Source organism: Bufo bufo, chromosome 3 (genome assembly GCF_905171765.1).
Source record: "Bufo bufo chromosome 3, aBufBuf1.1, whole genome shotgun sequence".
Lineage (NCBI taxonomy): Eukaryota > Metazoa > Chordata > Amphibia > Anura > Bufonidae > Bufo > Bufo bufo.
Window position 1 is genome coordinate 642,135,452 of NC_053391.1, and position 12,902 is coordinate 642,148,353.

Consider the following 12,902-nt stretch of genomic DNA (forward strand, 5'->3'; position numbering starts at 1 on the left):
TCAGGGACGTAGCAAGGGGGGGGCAGCTGGGGATAATGCCCCAGGTGCAGAGGCGTGAGGGACACACCGGCTGGGAACACAGGATGTGCTGATCTTCAGGGAAACAGGAGCTGGAGAGGGCACTAGGGGACAAAGGGGGGCACAAGGAGGACAGAACCACAGTGAGGTGGCACAAAAGTGGGCATTACTACTGTGAGGGGGCACAAAGGTAAACATAACTACTGTGAAGGGGCCACAAGGAGGACATAACTACTGTGAGGTGGCTCAAAGGTGGGCATAACTACTGTCAGGGGCCACAAGGAGGAAATAACTACTGTAAAGGGGCATAATGTGGGCAAACCTTCACAAGGTGGACATTTCTGCTGTAAAGGAGGCACAATGTGGGCATAACTACTGTGAAGATGTGGATATAAAATCCATAAACTAAATGTTCCTTAAAAGGGTAGTCCAAACTTTATGGAAATACCCCTTGGACAACATTATGATCTGCTCCTATCTCCCGTTCTGTGCTGTGGTCACATGACCATGTCCATGCTGCTCTTTCTATTTTCCTGTGATGTTATGTCCATGGGCGGGGCAGTGATAGGGGAGTGTCTCTGTAACTAGCTCAGTGGGAGGAGCTATAAACTACCTGGGTGTGGTTAGGGGCGGTGCTGGAGCTGTGGCAGAGAAAGGAAGAGTGCATCATGGGTTTGGTTGGATACAGGAACAGGAAGTTCTGCATACTGGATGGAAATAAACCAGAGGAATTACTTCACATGGTAAAAACGGGTCAGGAGAGTCCAATTTGAAAAAGGAACAGCATAGGGAAAATGTACATGAGGTAAGCAACTACATGAGCATATCTGTTAAATGCCATAGTGATCCTGGAAAACCCCTTTAACTAGGGCTCTTTTGTTCTGAGGATCTGTGAAATAATGTCCAAAATAAGTAACCACATCTAAATTTTGGAAATCCCCTTTAAAAGTTATTTTTTTCCTTTTGAGACTTATTAGACCATATGGGTATTATTTATCACTGCTACATTTTGTCATCACATGCGTGCAGTCTTTTTATTATTATGTCACAGTTATTGCTTTTACTATATATCTTTGGTGAGAAATACTTATCCAGGAATGTTTTTCAATGGTGTAAAAAATTTTAGTATTTTTCTTTGATGCTCCAAATTGGGGCCTCAAAGGAATTCTCTGTTCAAACAGGTTGCTCCACCATTAAATATTACCGGTATATTCATTGTATGGATTATAAACCATTTACATGCTGTTAAAGAAATGATATAGTGAAGGTTTTTAACATTTACTTACACAGTATGGTGCCACCTGGTGTTTAGACTGTATAGCACTGCCCATGTTCAACCAATGAGCTGAGTGGTCACACATGCTCAGTCACTTCCCCAACATCTAGGTCTCTGTATAGTAATCCTCTCTTCATTGCAGATCAACTAATAGAAAAAGCTTTCTTCCTGCTTTTCAATAGAAGGGGAAAAGCCCCTGCATTAGCATGGCCGTATAGCTGAGAAGACCCCTTCTATACAGGAAATAATGACAAACATTTGTAATGCACTTTTCTCACAGGGACTCAAAGCACGGGGATAGTTGTGTGGCTGGGGGGAGTCAGTGCTTGCCATATAGGCGCTATGGTCGATTTTCGTAGGAAGCCTATTTGTATATTCAAACCCAGATTCAAACCCCAGCGCTGCAACGCACCAGTGTTAACCACCGTGAGCCACCGTGCTGCCCGAGTAATCAGTGACTATATTGTCAGCTGTCAGAGGGAGAAGGAGACTGATTCAGCCCAGAGCCTGCCCACACAGCACAATTAGCAGCAGCATCAAGGAAACATAGTAGCAAAAAAAAAAAAATGGAAAAAGTATTTTGTAAGGTAGAAATACTAAAAATGACACAGCTATTAACAGACTTTCGGGAGTTTTTGGTATGAAAATGGTTCACTGGATAAGGCCTTTAGTTTACAGGAGAATTTCCACCTTCTCCTTCCCTTAATCACGCAGCAGTTACCATAATGATTTCACGGTGACGAGTGGAGAAAGGTTTTCCTCTTTCTTGTCACCTTAATGTGGTGGTGGGGCTGGATATAATAATTACGTGGCAAGTCATGAGTTAACAGTGTTGTTTCTGGTTCCCATGGGGTTGCGCTTCTGAAAAGAAATCTCATGGGAAAAGCAGTGTTCCTCCTTGCTTCTCCTGAAAGCTCAGCATCACAAACACAGGAGCTCTGGCATGACTTGTGTAAACCTTTTCTTATGTAATTTTACTTCACAGCGCAAGGATCTGGTAATTCACAAATTGTTACCCAAAATATCAGCGTTAGTGTATGATTTCCTATCACATGCAGTATCGCAGGAACACTCCGGGTACATAGGAGACATTGTGTGACGCTTAAGCTTATATTACACGGGCAGATAATCATTAACAAGCATTTGTATGAATGCTCGTTAGCAATGATCTGGCAGTGTAATACTGCCACCGATTACCCATTCATCGGGTAATTGGGATCTTTCATCAGGTTTAAAAATGCTTGTTTGCTGGCGTCAGATCGTGCAGTGTAATCAAGATCTGCTGCCGACAAACAGTGATTCAGTATGGGGACGAACTATGGCATTAGTAATCGCTCGTCCCCATACTGTGGAGGAGATCGCTGTATGTAATAGCAGTAGTCTCCTCCACTAATGAGCAGGCGATTGCCGGGAAGGAACGCTTCCCTCTTGACAATCACCTGTGTGATCTACTCGTGTAATATTAGCCTTAGTACACTATCTAAGAGGGGGTGCATGGCGCAAGTATCATCCCTGTGTCATGCCCAACACCATCTGGACATGCACCAGGCACAACCCAGTATGTCAGCTCTGACTTGGTGACTGGAAGATGCAGAAACATAGCTACAATGAGGCCCGTATTTAGGGAGGTAGGGGCTAATAAACATTCCTACCACTATCCCTTCTGTATGGAAGTTTCCTTTTAAAAGGGTTTTGCTGTACTTAGATATTGATGGTCTGTCCATCATTTGAGAAAGGGGCAGGACCCGAAATGCATCATTTGGACTCTTTATTGTTACTATTTTATTTGTTCTTCTCCAACAAAACTGGGAAAATGCTGATTCAGGACCTCTTTTTCTCTTCATCTTTCCGTATCCTCAGGAAAAGTCATCAATATCAGATCGGTGGGGGTCTGACACACAGCAACCCCACCCATTTGCGGTTTCAAGCTGCCAAAGGCACCAGATACTGTACAGTGGACAGAAACACAAGGTTCTGTCAATGTGCAATTCAGTGAGTGGGAGCTGAGCTGCAGCTGGAACCTTCCGTCCACTACATTGTTTCAGGTGGTGGCCAAAAACTGCCAATCGGTGGAGATGCGGGATGTTGGAACTCCACCAATCTGATCGTGATGACCTATCCTGTATCTTCAGGATAGGCCATCAATATCTATCTCTCGGAAAACCCCTTTAAGCATAATTAAACATTTGCTAAACTTTCTTGCTTTTTGGCATTTCCACATGTGTCATGTGCATAATATTAGAGGTGCAATACCTAAAGCTGAATGTCTTTCACTAGTTTATGGTGATTTTTCATTGGTAAATCTGCATGAACGATATCTACCATCTTTTTTTAAAGATTTATTCCCATCTCAGACTTCCAAGCGCCAGTCGGGATGACCAGAGTTATGGAAACATCCAAGCTGGCTGCACTCCGCTGTTTCCATATCTCCCATAGCAGTAACTCAGGAAACAGTACAACTAGCTGTTCTCCGCTGTTTGTGCAGTTCCCATTCATTTCTATGGTGGTTACAGAGACAGCAGAGCGCCTCCCACTCGGGCCATTTCCTCCACTCCGCCTACTGCCAGCTAGCCCGGTTGTTCCGAGAAGAGAATGAAATGTCTTAAATGGGAATAACCCTTTTTAACTGGTTGTAGGATCAGTGTACGACCCATCAGTGTTCTCAGTACCATGGACAGAGGACTGCGAGGAGACCTCTAGTTGTAGGTGCATACAGCCTGTGATTGTAGCACATGGAAACTTCACTGTTGTTTTCATTCTTTTAGTTGTTTTTCCTTTTTGCTACTTTGTCAGCTTGTTGCATAGTGTATTGCATAGTTAGAGTCTCCAGGGTAATTAAAGTATATATTTAGCAATGTAAATCCTCTCCTTTATTTAAATATATTTACCTCTATTGAATATCGTGTGTAGAGATCTATAAATACTGTACAAAGCAATTAGCTCAAAATTTCAAAGGGATTTTCATTTTGATGGCTTATCATCAGGATAGGACCTTAATATGAGATCGGTAAGGGTCCGATTCCCAGAAACCCTGCCAATCAGCTGTTTGAGGATAGCACAGTGTTCTGGTAAACGCAGCGGCCTCCTCTCAGCACCATCCATTTGATAGCGGCTGTGCTTGGTATTGCAGCTCAGCCCCATTTACTTGAATGGGACTGAGCTGCGCTGAGGCCATGTGACTGATGAACGTGACGTCACATGGCCTAAGAAAGAGGCCTAAACACTCATGGAGCACCGCGGCCTCTTCATACAGTTGATGGGACGGGGTGCTGCGAGTCGGACCCCCGCCAATGTCGTATTGATGACTTATCCTGAGCATAGGCCATCAATATGAAAATCCCAAAAAACCACTAGACTACGGTAAGCTCCCATGTTTAGGGTTTTATATATACACTGTATATATATACATATATATATATATATATATATATATACACTATTCGCTCTGGTAAACAGGATAAGCAGACGCAGTATAGAGGCACAAACCAGTTTGTAAACCAAAAGTTCAGTGTTTATTCACACGTTATAACGTTCACAGAACAAAAAAACACTTTCAAGCAAAAAAGTCACCTAGCAGGATTGGTGTCAGTTCACACCATGCGGCCTGTTCTGTCAACAAGAGTCCATCAGCAGGCTTTAGTCGGCCTGTTTCCCCTCACATGGGTCTCAGCCCTCCACCACGGCACAAGCCTCAGATCCCAATACAGAGATCCCCTCTGCATGAACCCAGCTGTCTTTAAAAGGCAGCTAGGTGTTAACAAAAACCCGGACCGGCACCTGCGATCCAGTCCGGTGTTTGACCTTACCTGACTTCTAATTAGTCCAGCAGCACACACTGGGAGGAAAATACCTGCATCCACATACAATTCCCTTTACTGTGTCACAAAACATATATATATATATACACACGTACATATAAAACAATGACTGGGATCTTCTCTTCTTCAATACATTCCTGGCTTTGGCTTCAAAAACTGCATCAAAAAACCTAAATGTGGAAACCCAAAGGCCAAAGTTACCGACGGGTGGAGGAAATAACTTTGATTATCTTGTGACAATGGCAAATGTCGTAGGGTGGAATATATAAGGCAGCAAGTAAACAGTAAGTTCCTGAAGTGGAAAGATGCAGACCGGTCAGAGAGGCCATGCCTTTCACCAGAACTGCCTCCAATGTGTACATAAGCATCAGAATGGGAACATGAAGGTGTCCTGCATGACTGTGGGCATCGCTTACCTTAGGGAAGAGCTGGCACCAGGATGCACTTTGGGATCAAAGAAAATGACAGTGCTCTGGGTAATCTTCTGCTGTGAAACCTTGGCTCCTGGCATTCATGTGGATGTTACTTAACACAACCTACCTTAAATATTGCCCGGCAGTTGTATTCCCTAAAGGCAGTGACCTCTTTCATGAGGAAGAATTGCAAAAATTGTTCATAAACGAATTGAGGAACATGACAAAGAGTCCAAGGTGATGACTTTGCTTCCAAGTTTCCCAGATTTCAAGCCAACTGAGCATCTGTGGTATGAGTTGGGAAAAAAAAGTCTGATCCATGTGTACGGGGAGGACTGTGGAAGCAAACTAGTAGCTGCCATTATTTGTGCTTTATTACACTGGTAAAATTACAAAAAAAAAAGAAAACATGGATCACACACGCACACGCTATGAATTGATCTATTGCGTCCCAGTATAATTTACATTGCTTTGGAGCACAATTAAAGGGGTTGTTGACCAATGTGTTTGTAAGATGATTATACTGTATGGCACTTACTAATATAGCCTTTGTTAAAAGTCTGCACCATTTTCTTAATTTCATAAGGTATGCTCTCTTGTTGTCACCACCAGACATCTGAGAAGCTCTGACAGACGTCCTTCAGAACCTCCTACTTGAGGTTTCTTTTGTTTTGCTTTAGTTTCCTCATCTTGTTAGCCTCTCTCAGCTGTCATGTAGTTGCACTGATTGCATCCCTTTAAATCCCTTCCCATACTGCATCACTTTGCGGTTTATACAACTTCCTGGAGTGTATGCATGCTGGATGCTACTACTGAGTCTTCTACAGATAAGTTTTGTTTATTCATTTGCATTTTCCTGTTTGCTGGATCCCAGGTGACCCTGACTCCCTTCGTATCAAGTGTAGGGAGCCGGTGGTCGTGTCCCCTCACTATTATAGGGTGTTCAGGTGTTATACAGTCGAGGTACGAGGATATGCGATCTTCTACCATTGAGAATTTTGCATAGGCTGAGCAGTTAAGGGAGAGAGCCAGGTCTGTTGCAGGGCTATCCCTTTTGTTCCTTAGTTTTTGGATCCAGTCAGTCGGATCTTCATTTTGTGTCTTCTAGTTTGCTGTACACCTTCCGTGACACTTGTTTGCCAAGGCCTTTGTGCTGTCCACACAGACGTCCTGTCCATAAAATGTCTGCTGATGGAGGGACATGTGACTAAGCAAATCACCTCCATGTGATACCTCCTCCATTCAAATACACTGCGCCTGCCATTTGCACTTGTCTGTTGGGGGTTTAGAGCAGATGTAGCGTGTTAGAATGAGACATCACATGGAGTTGCTTTACCTGGTCACATGACCCTCCATCAGAAGCCATTTTATGGACAGGACCTCAGTGTGAACAGCACAAAAGACTTGGCAAACAAGGAGCATACCTTATAAAATATAGAAAATGAAGCAGAATTTCAACAAAGGCTATATCAGTAAAGTGCCATATAATCATATTATATACACATTGGTCACAAGTAGCCAGAAAGTATCCAACCCCTTTAATAGTATACCACGCCATAATTCCCAAACTGTATTCGAGGCATTTGTATACATTTTGATGAAAATGCATAAGCCTACTCACCACGTCATACATAGCATGTGGATGTGTGATCCATGTTTTCGTTTTTCTTTTTTGTCATTTTATTAGTGCTTTGCTTAATTTCATGGTATCAGGACTCCTGCCATGCAGCCCAGGTGCTTTTGATTAACAGGAGACTGCATAAGGGTTAATAGATTCCTATGAGGACTCAGTGTAGTTCCTGAGACCACATGGACAGGCGAGCTCCTGACATCTGTTCACATGGTGCATTACTGAGTGTTGCTGTGAGGTTGTTCCTGTGGGTCGGTGCGGTCCAGTGCCAAGGGGACTTAGTCTGACAGCAGGGGTGATGTTGGACTGCTGGGTCACACCGCCTGCTGGCACAGTGCTGTGGCGTTGGTGGTTACCACCTAGCGCTGTGCCAAATTAGAGTAGGTGCACACCCGTAGAGGCAACCTTGATGTGGTGAGTGGGCTTATACATTTTAATCAAAATGTATACAGATTCCTCATGTACAGTCATGTGAAAAAATTAGGACACCCTTTGAAAGCATGTGGTTTTTTGTAACATTTTTAATAAATGGTTATTTCATCTCCGTTTCAACAATACAGAGAGATTAAAGTAATCCAACTAAACAAAGAAAACTGAAGAAAAGTCTTTTCAAGATCTTCTGTAAATGTCATTCTACAAAAATGCCTATTCTAACTGAGGAAAAAGATAGGACACCCTCACATGTATTCCCTCTTAAATTGGCTCAGATCTCACACAGGTATATCACACCAGGTGCACATAATTAGTAGATCGTTACTCTGCATGTTGAATGAGGCTTGCCCTATTTAAACCTCAGACATTTAGTTTGGTGTGCTCCTGACTGTTGAAGTGAGAGTGAGCACCATGGTGAGAGCAAAAGAGCTGTCAGATGACTTCAGAAAAAAGATTGTAGCAGCCTATGAGTCTGGGAAGGGATTTAAAAAGATCTCAAAAGATTTTGAAATCAGCCATTCCACTGTCCGGAAGATAGTCTACAAGTGGAGGGCTTTCAAAACAACTGCCAACATGCCCAGGACTGGTCGCCCCAGCAAGTTCACCCCAAGAGCAGACCGCAAGATGCTAAAAGAGGTATCCAAAAACCCTAAAGTGTCATCTCGAGAACTACAGCAGGCTCTGGCTACTGTTGATGTAGAAGTACATGCCTCTACAATCAGAAAGAGACTGTACAAGTTTAACTTGCATGGGAGGTGTGCAAGGAGGAAACCTTTGCTTTCCAAGAGAAACATCGAGGCCAGACTGACATTTGCCAGCGATAAAGTTGACAAAGACCAGGACTTCTGGAATAATGTTCTTTGGACAGATGAGTCCAAAATTGAATTATTTGGACACAACAGCAGAGGACATGTTTGGCGTAAACCAAACACAGCATTCCAAGAAAAGAACCTCATACCAACTGTGAAGCATGGAGGTAGAAGTGTCATGTTTTGGGGCTGCTTTGCTGCAGCAGGACCTGGTCAGCTCACCATCATAGAATCCACAATGAATTCTACTGTGTATCAGAAGGTGCTTGAAGAACATGTGAGACCATCAGTTAGAAAATTAAAGCTGAAGCGGAACTGGACCATGCAGCATGACAATGACCCAAAACATACTAGTAAATCAACCAAAGATTGGCTGAAAAAGAAGAAATGGAGAGTCCTGGAATGGCCAAGTCAAAGTCCAGATTTGAATCCCATTGAGATGCTGTGGGGTGACTTGAAAAGGGCTGTACGTGCAAGCAACCCCTCAAACATCTCACAGCTGAAAAAGTTCTGCATTGAGGAGTGGGGTAAAATTTCCTCAGACCGATGACGAAGACTGGTAGATGGCTACAAGAACCGTCTCACTGCAGTTATTTCAGCCAAAGGAGGTAACACTCGCTATTAGGGGCAAGGGTGTCCTATCTTTTTCCTCAGTTAGAATAGGCATTTTTGTAGAATGACATTTACAGAAGATCTTGAAAAGACTTTTCTTCAGTTTTCTTTGTTTAGTCGGATTACTTTAATCTCTCTGTATTGTTGAAACGGAGATGAAATAACCATTTATTAAAAATGTTACAAAAAACCACATGCTTTCAAAGGGTGTCCTAATTTTTTCACATGACTGTACAATAAACGAATAATGGCGCTGTATACTATTAATTATGCTGAGAAGCAATGTGAATTATGCCAGGAGGCAATAGATCAATGTATAGCATGTGGATGTGCAATCCATGTTTTCTTTTTTTTTCTTTTTTTTTACTTTATTGTACTGTATTTTCATGTGTACTGTAACTTTAAGACTCAGATCAGTCTCAGATACAGATCAGTGAGTACGTGGTTTGGCTGATGTCAGGGGTTACATGGGGGGACATGGGTTGCATCCTAGGTGGGGTCATAGGCAAGAGGACCTCAGAGAGCTTCATCATGTGTATGGCAGGGTGCCAATGAGCCATTGTGCACTTGCCACGAGCTAGTTAGCAGTGGGGATGATCCATGGTTTAAGCTGGGCCTGTTGACAGAGGTAGTAACCCTGAGATCTGACTTGGGTGTTAAGGACCACCACCTATGTTGTGGAACTGGTCTGGACTGATGTCACTGATTGGACCTGTTGGATTGAGCAGTGGCTCCTGCAGAGAATACTGCCCTGGAAAATATAAGTGGTTCTGGCCCATTTCCATCTTTAAGATGGTAATGTAGGTAGGCCCAAACCTTATACTTTGGAATTAGTGGTGACCACAGGCTGTGAACCAAGCAGCCAACTATGCCCTGCAACTGTCTGCAGTAAGTGTCTTGACGACTGTGTATAGTGACCCTGTTAATGTGTACCATGACATTCAAGGTGGTCTGAGTCGAGAGATTATCCTATTGCAAAGGAGAGAGTCTGTCCTCTTAGTAATGACAGCCGCCACTGTAGAGTACAGAGACTGTCCTGTTACCAGTGGCAAAACACTTGTGGAATTATGTAGAAAACTGCATATAGAGAATGTTTTCTAAGCCTAATACTAGGTGCATTCTTTGCTCCCCACTCTCTTGCGATAATCACTTTTGCCACCATAAGGCCTCTTATCTATATCCTTTTTTTTCCCTTTTTCCCTAATCAATGGTGGAAAACACCCTAGAACGGACACTTCTGGTTCAAATGGGAGAGATAATGAGGACTCTACGCTTAAGAAACCAAAAACCTCTCGCCAATAGAATTGCATACTTGAGCAGGTCCATATCATATGGATATAGTCAGCGGGCTCTTCTCTACATCTCCAACATTTTGGATCACGTACTTTATAGATCTTACTCAACAGTATTGGAGTCAGGTATATTCTATGAATGATATTGAAATAAATAATCCTAAGATTGCTGGATATCGTTGTTTTATTAATGTTTTTATATATATTGCCCCATTCAATTGTATTAGATCCTATGTCCTTTGCCCATTTTTCCCATTCCCTTCCTTATTATCCTGTAAACCTGAAAAAAATTGTCACCCTTGTTGTAGTGTTTTTATGACAAAAATCTGTAAATTCGTGTTATGTTGTAGTGAAATACTCCCTATTTTGTGTAGCTGCACATACGTGTTTTAATTGGTGATAGCGATATTGACACATTGAGTCTATATTAATGCCAGGGCATAATTCTGTTAATACTTTTATTGTCCCGTTCTTCACTAATTGTGATACATATATAATACCATGTTTTACCCAATATTTATAATCCGTGATTAATTGAAATTCTACAATGTTGCTATTACACCACAACGGTGAGAAATTTTAAGTGTTTAAGATACCCAAGATTTTTTTTATCTTCCCCCAAGACAGATCCATCATTTGACATATTGGGCATTTTTTACCTTTATTTAAAATAAATCCTGTCTCCAATATGCTAAATATTCCATATTTTGGGCCATTAAAACCCCGTTCCAGAAATTCTTTTATGTTTTTTTTTCCCTGACTTTATCCACTGTACTTGGGAAGCCAAATAATATCCCTGGAAAAACGGAACCGACAGACCTCAATCTTCTACCGCTAACCAGAGATATTTTTGCTTGAGTTTTACCCTTTTTCTTCCCCAGATTAGGTCGTTCAGCAGTCGTTCCAGATGGTTAAAGAAATGATCCTCTATCCAAACTGGACAGGCCGCTAAAATGTACAAAATCTGGGGAAGCAAAACCATTTTTATCAATGCAATTCTGTCCGCCTGTCCCATAGATAATTTCTGACAAACACCAATTTTGCTTTTACATCTGATCAATAGGGGTAAACGTTCAATCTCACATAGTCCAAGATGTTTGTGCTTAACTTTATACCCAGATATTCCATAAATTCAGTTTTTTTTCAGTACCCTAATTCCCAGAGAATTCTGTACATTTTCCTGATCAAGCGGTAACGGTACTGATTTTTCCCAGTTAACTTTATATCCAGAGATATCACTAAATTTATTTATTAGTTCCATAAGATAAGGCAGCTGCAATGTTGGGTCCTTCAGGAAAATCTAAATGTTATCTGCATACATACTTATCTTATCAAGGGTCCCCTTCATACCAAAACCGGAGATCCCCTCATCCGATATAATTTTAGCTGCCAATGGTTCTATAAATAGTGCAAACAGTCTTGTTCCTCTACATAACTCCATTTGCTCCAACCATACTCCATTGATGTTAATTTTGGCTTTGGGATGATTATATAGAATCTGGACCCATTTGATAAAATATTCACCCATATTCAACCTATGCATTAATTTCCAGAGATAATCCCACTCCACCCTGTCAAATGCCTTCTCAGCGTCTAACGACAGGATGGAGCGGGAACATCCCCCCGATCGACCTGGATATTCAAAAAAGCCCAACGTATGCTAGATTGCACCAATCTCTTGGGTATGAATCCAGTCTGGTCTGGGTGAATTAACCTATCAATAACTCCTTTAAGTCTATTAGCTAATATTTTTGCACAAATTTTATAGTTTGTATTTAAGAGAGAGATCGGGCGATACGCACCGATCTCTCTCTCATCCTTACCCTTTTTTAGGATAAGTGTGATTACTGCTTCAGATAGGGATGGCGGCAACTGACCTGTCTGATAGGTATTATTTAGGACTTGCAATAGAATTGGAAAGATTATATCCCCATATTGACGATAGATTTCAAACGGAAGCCCGTCTGTCCCTGGAGAAGAGTTTCCTTGAATGGTTCCAACAGCCTCAAATATTTCCCTTAATTCTATAGGTCGATTCAATATTTTGCACTCCTGATCTGTTAATTTAGGGAGGTTAATATTCTCCAAGAATTTTCAGCATCTCCATCCTGCTGACTTTTATTACTTGTATATAAGCTATTGTAATAATTAACAAATTCTCGTTCGATCTCCTCCGGGCGCGCTGTTATGTCCCCATTTCCGCCTTTAATATTTTTTATTCTATTAATATTTTTTTGATTTTGAATCAGGAGTGACAAGAGATTTCCTGGTTTCCCTGCTTGAGAAAAATATTTAGCTCCCGTAAAGAAGAGTCTATGTTGGGCTTTTTCAAGTAGGTAATTTTTATACTCCAGTCTGGCTTCCTCAAAGTGTGATTGTAAAGTAGTGTTATTATTAAGTAGCTCTCCCTTTAGATGCTGGACTTTTTTTTTTAAGAGCTACCGTATTTTTCGCCCTATAAGACGCACCGGCCCATAAGACGCACCTAGGTTTTTGGGGAGGAAAATAAGAAAAAAAATTTTTTTAAACAAAAGGTGTGCTTTTGGTGGGTTTGGAACTAATGGTGGTCTGTGGATGACGGACACTGTTATGGGGGGATCTG